Raw genomic sequence first — 10,929 nt, 5'->3', positions numbered from 1 at the left:
AGCGTAGGAGTGTGTGTGAGCGTGTGTGAGCGTGGGACTGTGTGAGCGTGAGCATGGGAGTATGTGTGAGCGTGAGCATGGGAGTGTGTGAGCATGTGTGAGCGTGAACATGGGAGTGTGTGTGAGCGTGAGCATGGGAGTGTGTGTGAGCATGTGAGAACAATGGAGGGTTAGAGAGAGACAGAGACACAGAGAGAGAGACAGAGAAGGAGAAACAGAGAGAGACACAGAGAGAGAGAGAGACCCATGGGTGGTGGTCCTCATAGTGCAGAGGCACGGATGAGAGCGGATGAGATGCGGATGAGACACGGATGAGGCCTGGAGGAGGCCAGCTCTGACTGAGCAGGGAGGAGACCCCCCCGAGGGCAGGTGGCAGGAACTGGACAGGCGCTGGGGACAGTGACAACGTTGTTCTGGAGACTCTGGGAAATATGCATAGACTGTCCCCCTACGTCCTCAAACCGTGATGAAGTTTGTTTGTTTTTAATTTTATCTATTTATCTATTTGAGAGAGAGTGAGCGAGAGAGGGGGCATGCAGGGGGAGCAGCCGAGAGGGAGAAGCAGGCTCCCCTGCTAATGTGGGGCTCGATTCCGGGACCCTGGGACCCCGACCTGAGCTGAAGGCAGAGCCATCACCGACTGAGCCACCCAGGCGCCCCCCTTTTATAAATTTTTTTAAAATTAATTAATTTATTAATTTGAGAGAGACAGAAAACGGTGATGTGAAATAATTCGATCTCTGGGACATTCTGCATCAGGCCATTCTGAAACCAAGCAAAGTGATCTCACTTTTCTTTGCCCAGAACTCGGGAGCCCATGCTGGTTGGATGCAGGATGGTGAGGACCTCAAGAACTGACCCAAGCAGGAGGCTTTAATACCAAAACGCCCAGTGAAAATACCCCAAACGAAAGGTTTGGGGTAGGAGCAGTAATTGTGGAGAAGTGACTTGGAGACACATGAGGGGACAGGGACAGATCCCAGAGTGCCTGGGAATAGGGCACATATCCCAGAGTGCAGGGGAGAAACGGGGGACAGACCCCAGAGACGGGTGGGGGAGGGGACAGGGACAGACTCCAACTGCAAAGGAGGGGGAACGGGGGACAGATCCTGGGGGGGCAGGTGACAGACCCTAGAGATGAGAGGGATGACACGGATGACACGGATGACACAGGGGACAGACCCTAGAGAGCGGTGGGGGAGGGGACAGACCCTGAGACAGAGGTGGGGGAGTGGGGGTGGGGGACATGACAGAGGGGACAGACCCCGGAGAGCAGGGGGGAGGGGACAGACCTCCAGAGAGGGGAGGGGATGACATGGAATGACACAGGGGACAGACCCCCGGAGAGCAGTGGGGGAGAGGACAGGGGACAGACGGGGGGGTGCGACACAGGACGACTCAGGGGACAGCCCCCCCCAGAGCAGTCGGGGGGAGGACAGGGGACCACAGTCAGCATATGGGGAAGTCATAAGCAGTGAACACACAAGGAAGGAACTTCCCAAATCCCTGGTTGGGACACTCTGGAATTCCTGGAATCCCCGCAATCCCAGGAATGGGGCCCCTGGGCTGTGGGCTGAAGTCCCAGGACGCACAGCCTTTGAGTCCTCTGTGCAGGAATTCAAGGATAAGTTGTTACCTGAAGAATTACAACAAAAAGGTGATTTGCCAGAAGATCTATAAAATCAGCTAACACCTTTTTTTTTAAAGATTTATTTATTTATCTGAGAGAGTGAGAATGAAAGAGAGAGAGTAGATGAGAGCGGGGACGGTCAGAGGGAGAAGCAGGCTCCTCGCCGAGCGGGGAGCCCGATGCGGGACTCGATCCCGGGACGCGATTCCGGGACTCCGGGATGGTGACCTGAGCCCAAGGCAGCCGCCCAACCCACTGAGCCACCCAGGCGCCCCTGGCTAACACCTTTTTACAAGTCTTGTCATTTGTATTTTTATCATGTACTCTCGGTAGGAAACATGTGTGGGCCAGGAAAACTACCCAAAGAGAAAACAATCCCGGTGACCTGGTGCCAGAGATGTGCCTTGTTTCCACGCGGATAGTTTTAAAGCCCTGAGACCTCTTCACTTGCTCCTCTCATCGTCACGTGAATCCTACACACACAGCAGACAGCAGACGGGGTCACGGCACTGGCGGCAGAGGGTCAAGGGGCTGGAGGGGGTGTCCCGGGGTGGGGTCATGGGGTGGGAGGTCACTGTGCTGGGGGTTGGGGGTCACAGGGTGGGTGTCATTGGGCTGGGGGTCATGGGATGGGGATGATGTCATGGGGTGGGGGTCACTGTGCTGGGGGTCACGGGATGGGGGCAATGTCACAGGGTAGGAGTCACTGTGCTGGGAGCGGTGGGTCACAGGGCTGAGGGTGATGTCACAGAGTAGAGATGATGTCACCAGGCCGGGAGTGAGGTCACAGGATGGGGTAACGGGGCTGGGGGTGATGTCATGGGGTGGGGCTGATGTCACGTGGTGGGGGTCACAGGGTAGGGGTGATGTCACAGGGTGGGGGTCATGGGGCTGGGGGTGATGTCACAGGATAGAGTGATGTCAGGGGGTGAGGGTCACACTGGGGACTCAGCTGCCTCGAAGTTAATACATTGGCCCCAACCTGACAGAGCACAGGTGGTGAGGGTGGGGGTATCCCCGGGGGCGGGGTGACCCCAACCTGACAGAGCACAGGTGGTGCTGAAAGAAGAAACATGAATTTAAAAACTGTGCCATAAACTTTTTCCAAGCACAAAAAGAAAGAGTGAGAGAGAGAGACCCCTCACATCACGATTCCCTTTGGAAAACAGGCAACAGCATGAGGTCTCCTGGAGACGTGTGCAAATCTCTGTAAAAGCCCAAGGATCTGTGGCCAGTTCTGGGTCCCAGTGGAGTCTGTCGTGGGGCCAGGGAGCCTCTGCATCTGGAGCATCCGTAAGGGGTCCTGCCTCCTGTCTCTGGGAACTTTGCTCCCACATACAATTTCCCACTTGTCTAAAAGAGGGGACTTTTAATATAATAAAAAATAATAATAAAATAAAAATAAAAGGGGACTTTGATGTTTCCTTTGGGTCAGGACAGAGAACAGGTGCATCACGGGTTGTGTCTGGCAGAAAAGGCACGACTTCTTCGTTTCTCCGACAAGACCTGCAGTCTGACTGTATCAGTCATCTCGGGCTGTGTAACAAAACCCCACAGAGAGGGCGACTTCAACGACACACATTTACTGTCACCGTCCTGGAGGCTGGGAGTCTGAGATCCAGGCGGGGCCGAGACGGGTTCCTCCTGAGGCCTCTCTCCTGGGCGTGTAGACCCTGTCTTCTCCCCGTGTCCTCATGTGGTCGTCCCTCTGTGCGTGTCTGTGTCCTCATCCCCTCTCATGAGGACCCCAGTCCTATGGGATCAGGGTCCTCCCTACTGACCTTATTTTACCTAAATGCCCTCTTCAAAGTAACAACTGTTGGCAAACACAGCGGTGCTCGGAGGCCCTGGGGAATAAAGCTTAGACATAGGAAATCTGGGGACACAGCTCAGCCTGTGGCACTGGATTAATGCTTATTCCGTAATAATTTGTTTTCCTTCATTCTTACGTTTCATGGTGAGGAATTTCAGGGTTGGTACGAGATTGGGAGATTCCGTGTTTAGTGCCTACCCCTATCCTAACTGACTTATGGTGAGGTAGCTTTGATCACATTACAGCAGGGGACCGGTCTGGCGCGGGCCCGCCGTGTCCCTGCCCCGCACAGGTCTCACAGGAGCCCTGCCCATGCGCCCCTCCGAGGGGCCACTGGTGCCTCGTACCCACGGTGTTGGCTGAGACTCAGACCAGCCTCGCTCACCTCTGCTTTTGTCTTGCATGGACACCACCCTCCAGTATGTCTCTCGCCTGCTCTGGCGGGGTGAACGGGGTGTCCCCAAAGAGGCATGTCCCCATCCTGACCCCTGGAGCCTGTGGACGGGACCTCGTTTGGACACAGGGTCTGTGCAGGTATATTTACTGAAGGATCTTAAGATGAGATCGTCCTGGATCGGGGGGCCTGATTTCAGTGATGAGTGTTCCCCTGGCCTTGCATGACTCTGGGACATCTGGCAGGATTTCCTGGCATCCTCTGGGCATCCGTCCTCAACCTGGAACATTCCCTCCTGAGCAGACTCTTGCCCGGCTCTCCCGTGAGCCTGCTCTCCACCAGGCCTTGAGGGTGGTCGGGAAAGCCCCAGGCTCTCCGCATGAATGATTCCATCCACACCTACCTCACAGAAGGCACTCAGACACTGACCAGGTTTCTAGGGGCTCAAGGCCTGCCTCTAAGGTGGTCCAGCCCCTTGGGCTGCCTGTCTGCCTGGCTCCGGGCTGGCTGGTGAGCTGACAAGGGCCCACCTGCCTTGCCAGGGCATTTACTAGAAAGGGCACACAACTGCACCCTCCTTGTGCCCTGGAGATGTGTCTCCTACAGCCCAGGGTGTCTCTCAAGGACCGAAGCCCTGCCTTTGAAAGGGGGCCCTGAGGAATCTCTCACCCACCCCCCTTCAGAGCTCCAGCCACCTGCGCTGGAATCCAAGCCAGGTGGGTTCCCTCCTGCTCATGCTGCCGACTCCATCACTCCTGAGCACATCACTCCCGTCCTGCTCTCGTCCTCTTTGGGTCCCACTCCAGCGGACGCTGGCGAGCGATGCCTGGGGCCCACAGGGGCCCATCGGAGCCCACGGGCACCCATGCTGATACCGGCTGACATGGTTGGTGGCTGGGGTCCTGCTGGGGAACTGTGGTACCGTGGCACACAGCAGTTGGTGGACAAAGTAGCCACAGATGCAAGCGGGATTCTTGAAAAGTATGAGCTAAAATCACATGAGCTCTTATGCAGCTTTGTTTCCTGAACAAAGCAAACTTTAAGGAAAATGAAAGTAATGATTTCCTGAGGAACAAATGCAAATGCAGAGATAATAGCTGTGTGAGTAAGAGGGGTCCACATCGGAGGGGTGGTCCTCAAAAGTCTGCTTGGCACCCAGCAGAGAGAGGAACAGGCAGGTCCCATCCCTTTCATCTCTTCTGGGACATGTAAAGAGATGAAGTCTTCCCACTTCCATATCTAAAGGGGAGGGGACCCGGGTACGGGGACCACCACGGTGGGGTTTGGGAGGGGACCCGGGTGCAGGGACCGCCACAGCGGGGTTGGGGGGACCCAGGTAGAGGGACGTCCACAGTGGTGATGGGGTTTTGGAATATATGTGAGGTTCGGAGCCGACGACCAAGAAAGAATCCTTGAGATTCTTTGGTGCAAAATGGTGGTTTATTAAAGCACGGGGGCAGGACCCGTGGGCAGAAAGAGCTGCTGCCCTGCGGTTGTGAGGAGCGGCTGATTATATGCAGGGGGTTGGGGGAGGTTAGGAAACGGGGAGGTTTCAAAAGGATTTTCATATGTTAAGGAAGCCTTACAGGGTACCAGAGGTATTGCCATTGTCAAGTTAGGGTCGTCTTCCCCTCTAGCAAGGCAGTAACAGCAAGACAGTTGGGAGATCCGTGGAGGAACGTTACCCTCTGCCCGCTTCGAGCGTCTGCCAATGGACTGCAGGTTATAAGGACCTTTAATTGTACTGACATTCCCTTCTGGAAGCTATTGCTCAGGCTTTTGTAAGTAAACCGAGGGAGACTCGTGTCTTGCAGGACTGTGGTCTCTGTAAGTTACCTATTTGTTTTTTCTTTAGGGCAGCCGGGAGTGCCTGAGGAATGTCACATATATCCCACGGTGGGGGGGTGTGGGGTGCCAGCTTCTCCTTTGTCCTCAGCTTGCCTTCTGTTCCCTCATCACAAGGACACCCACAGTGGGGTTGGGGGAGTGGACCCGGGTGCGGGGACGTCCCCGGTGGGATTGGGGGAGGGGAACCTAGTACGGGGACGTCTACGGTGGGGTTAGGGGGACCCGGGTGCGGGGATGTTGGCAGTGGGGTTGGGGGGACCCAGGTGCAGGGACATCCACAGTGGGGTTGGGGGGACCCAGGCTCAGGGACGTCCACTGTGGGGTGAGGGGGCAGGTGCCGGGTTCCCTGGTCTCTAACCCCTGGGGCCCGAAGCCCATGTGCACCCCTCAGCTGTACCTGGTCGGTGTCGTCACGGTGATGCCGTGTTAGGAGGGTGCGATGTATGGTTGCCCAGAACCCCCAGGAGGACACCCTGAACCTATCCTTTCCTGCCCGTGGTTTCGCCGTCCCGTGGGACACGTGCAGTGTGTCACTGCGTGGAGTGTCAGAGTGCCTCTCAAGGGTCATGGGACGGTGCTCAGCTGTGGGCAGGGGTGAAGCGCTGACCCCTGCTGGTACCTGATGAGCCTGGAGGACATGGTGCCCAGTGAGCGGGGCCAGAGGCACATAGCCCTGTGTATGTAAGAAGCGTCCAGCCAGGAAGATCTGTGCGACAAGGAATGTGGTGTGTGCCAGGGGCTGGGGGAGGGAGGGGGCGTGACTGGTGGTGGGTGTGCTTTGGGGACAGAGAATGTTCTAGAACCAGAGAGGAGGTTGCACAACACGGTGGGTGAGTGCGCTCAATGCCCCCCAACGCTTGCCTTAAAAACCTAACCAATGATTACACATAAAGAGCCCCACACGAAGGGGGTTTAGAAAGGCTGCTCAGTGTCCTGGGCTGGGGAAGGAGCAGTGTCCCTTCCCGTCGGTGACATCGTGGGGTCTTGGACATACTGACTGCTCCCCCGGAGGAGGCCTGCAGCGAGTGCGCGGACCCAGTCCCCGCTCCCAGAGACCGCAGTAGCTTTCTCCCCAACAGGGTGTGAGGGTCAGCGGGATGAGACCCTGCAGGGACGAGGCATCAGTGCTTCTGGCCTCACCTCAGTGCAGCCTGGAGGGCTGCACGAAGGAAGTGGCCTCTGAGCAGGGCCTGAAGGAAGGAGGTGGAGGGTGCGGGTGGGTTAGCCGTTTCCACAAGCAGCCCATGCTCATTCTCTGACACTCCCGGGGAGGCTGCAAGTTTGACTGACGTGGGTGTCCCTGGGCTCATTCGCGTGTGGGCAGGGCAGGTTCCTGCGGTCTCCCCAGCCTGTCCAGCTCCAGAAGCCCTGCATCCCTTGGCTCATGGCCCTTCCTCCGATGTCCCCATCACAGCCCCCGGGATTGCACGCCCACCTGGGTAATGCAGGGCAGTCCCCTGCTTTGAGCTCAGCTGTGCAGCAACCTCCAGGCCTGTCTGCCATGGAGCCTGACACTCACAGGTTCTGGGGATTTGCACAACTTTGGAGCCCTTGTGCTGCCCACCTGAGGCCAGAAGGGGAGTGGAGGCCAGCTGTCAGGAAACCCGCCCAGAGAGGAGGGTCTGTTCTGCAGGCAGTGGGGAGACCCAGGTGTGGTAACTGTCAAGGCTCCCCGGAGCTCAGAGCCCCACTTCACGGGCTCTCTGTGGGACCCTGGGCTGTGGAGGGGGGATGGGGCCGGTGAGGGGCTGTGGGCAGGGACCTGGGTCTCCGCGGAGGGAGGAAGGGGGAGAGGAAGGAGGCGGGGGGGGGGGGGGGGGGGGAGGGAGGGGGGAGGGGAAAGGGGAGGGAGGGGACAGAGGAGGGGAGGGAAGAGAAGCCAGTGGGCTGAGAGGGCTGCTGACTGCCGACACGGTGTCCCCATGAGCCAGCCATGGGGACTGCAGGGTGGAGGGTGCCTGAGCAGGGGGCGGAGGGAGGCCACCGTGGAGGGTTCCACCCACACCCAGGACCCAGCCAGCCCTCTGAGCTGCCCCCCACGTGTCCTGTGTGCCGTCTGGGTCCCTGCTGGTCTCAGGCAGACACTTGCATGAGGCACATTTGCTGAGGGCTCCATGCACAGGAGGAGACAGGGAGAGGGGAGGAGCAGGGTCCCGCCTGCTGGGCTCCCAGTCACCTGGGGTCAGCACGGGGTGGGCTGGTCTGCGGGTGTGGATGTGCCCTGGGGAGTCCGCCCCCACCCATGGAGGCCACAGGCCCTGGTCAGGGCTGGGACAAGGGCCACTCAGGCCAGAGGGCCGGACACTTCAGCAAAGGACACGGTCACTTTGCCAACCAGTGTGCTCAGAGATCACAGGCACCGGCACCAAGGGATGTGAGGCAATTGAGGCTCTGATGAAACTCTTGTTTGCTCTGGCCCTGGGGTCCGGAGCACAGCCAGAGGCCGGTCAAGCTCTCAGGAAGTCCCCCTGTCCTTGACTGCTGGCCCTGTGGTCACACTCAGGATGTCCTCCCCCCGCTGTGAGAGTCTGGTTCCTGAAGCCTGGGATTGTGAATACCTGTGGACCCTGGGGCACTGTTGTCCACATAGGGAGTCCTGCTCTGCACTTGGGGGCCCTGCTCTGGACTTGGGGGGCCCTGCCCCGGGCTTGGGGGTCCAGGTCCGGGCTTGGGGGTCCTGCTGTCAGCTTGGGGTCCTGCTCCGGGCTTCGGGGTCCTGCTCCGGGCTTGGGGGTTCTTTTTTTTTTTAATAATTTTTTATTGTTATGTTAATCACCATACATTACATCATTAGTTTTTGATGTAGTGTTCCATGATTCATTGTTTGTGCATAACACCCAGTGCTCCACGCAGAATGTGCCCTCTTTAATACCCATCACCAGGCTAACCCATCCCCCCACCCCCCTCCCCTCTAGAACCCTCAGTTTGTTTTTCAGAGTCCATCGTCTCTCATGGTTCGTCTCCCCCTCCGACTTACTCCCCTTCATCCTTCCCCTCCTGCTATCTTCTTCTTTTTTTTTTCTTAACATATATTGCATTATTTGTTTCAGAAGTACAGATCCGTGATTCATCAGTCTTGTACAATTCACAGCGCTCACCATAGCACATACCCTCCCCAATGTCTATCACCCAGCCACCCCATCCCTCCCACCCCCCACCACTCCAGCAACCCTCAGTTTGTTTCCTGAGATTAAGAATTCCTCACATCCGTGAGGTCATATGATACATGTCTTTCTCTGATTGACTTATTTCACTCAGCATAACACCCTCCAGTTCCATCCACGTCGTTGCAAATGGCAAGATCTCATTCCTTTTGATGGCTGCATAATATTCCATTGTGTATATATAGCACCTCTTCTTTATCCATTCATCTGTCGATGGACATCTTGGCTCTTTCCACAGTTTGGTTATTGTGGACATGGCTGCTATAAACATTGCGGTATACGTACCACTTCGGATCCCTACATTTGTATCTTTGGGGTAAATACCCAGTAGTGCAATTGCTGGATCGTAGGGTAGCTCTATTTTCAACTGTTTGAGGAACCTCCATACTGTTTTCCAGGGTGGCCGCACCAGCTTGCATTCCCACCAACAGTGGAGGAGGGTTCCCCTTTCTCCACATCCCCACCAACATTTGTCGTTTCCTGACTTGTTAATTTTAGCCATTCTGACGGGTGTGGGGTGGTATCTCATTGAGGTTTTGATTTGGATTTCCCTGATGCCAAGCGATGTGGAGCACTTTTTCATGTGTCTGTTGGCCATTTGGATGTCTTCTTTGGAAAAATGTCTGTTCATGTCTTCTGCCCATTTCTTGATTGGATTATTTGTTCTTTGGGTGTTGAGTTTGATAAGTTCTTTATAGATTTTGCATACTAGCCCTTTATCTGATATGTCATTTGTAAATATTTTCTCCCATTCTGTCGGTTGTCTTTTGGTTTTGTGGACTGTTTCTTTTGCTGTGCAAAAGCTTTTTATCTTGATGAAATCCCAATAGTTCATTTTTGCCCTGGCTTCCCTTGCCTTTGGCGATGTTTCTAGGAAGAAGTTGCTGTGGCTGAGGTCAAAGAGGTTGCTGCCTGTGTTCTCCTTTAGGATTTGGATGGACTCCTGTCTCACGTTTAGGTCTTTCAACCATTTGGAGTCTATTTTTGTGTGTGGTGTAAGGAAATGGTCCAGTTTCATTCTTCTGCATGTGGCTGTCCAATTTTCCCAACACCATTTGTTCAAGAGACTGTCTTTTTTCCATTGGACATTCTTTCCTGCTTTGTCGAAGATGAGTTGACCATAGAGTTGAGGGTCCATCTCTGGGCTCTCGATTCTGTTCCATTGATCTATGGGTCTGTTTTTGTGCCAGTACCATACTGTCTCGATGATGACAGCTTTGTAATAGAGCTGGAAATTCGGAATTGTGATGCTGCCAGCTTTGCTTTGCTTTTTCAATATTCCTCTGGCTATTCGGGGTCTCTTCTGGTTCCATACAAATTTTAGGATTATTTGTTCCATTTCTTTGAAAAGGTGGCTGGTATTTTGATGGGGATTGCATTGAATGTGTAGATTGCTCTAGGTAGCACTGACATCTTCACAATGTTTGTTCTTCCAATCCATGAGCATGGAACATTTTTCCATTTCTTTGTGACTTCTCCAATTTCTTTCATGAGTATTTTATAGTTTTCTGAGTACAGAATCTTTGCCTCTTTGGTTAAATTTATTCCTAGGTATCTTATAGTTTTGGGTGCAGTTGTAAATGGGATCAACTCCTTGATTTGTCTCTCTTCTGTCTTGTTGTTGGTGTATAGGAATGCCACTGATTTCAGTGCATTGATTTTATATCCTGCTACTTGACTGAATTCCTGGATGAGTTCTAGCAGTTTTGGGGTGGAGTCTTTTGGGTTTTCCACATACAGTATCATATCATCTGCAAAGAGTGAGAGTTTGACTTCCTCTTTGCCGATTTGGATGCCTTTGATTTCTTTTTATTGTCTGATTGCTGTGGCTAGGACTTCTAATACTATGTTGAGTAGCAGTGGTGAGAGTGGACATCCCTGCCGCGTTCCTGACCCTACGGGGAAAGCTCTCAGCTTTTCCCCACTGAGAATGATATTCGCTGTAGGTTTTTCATAGATGGCTTTTATGATATTGAGGTATGTACCCTCTATCCCTATACTCTGAAGAGTTTTGATCAAGAAAGGATGCTGTACTTTGTCCAGTGCTTTTCCTGCATCTATTGAGAGGATCATATGATTC

The sequence above is a fragment of the Zalophus californianus genome, chromosome X (assembly GCF_009762305.2).
Source record: "Zalophus californianus isolate mZalCal1 chromosome X, mZalCal1.pri.v2, whole genome shotgun sequence".
Classification (NCBI taxonomy): Eukaryota; Metazoa; Chordata; class Mammalia; order Carnivora; family Otariidae; genus Zalophus; species Zalophus californianus.
Note: the sequence above shows the minus strand (reverse complement) of the source record.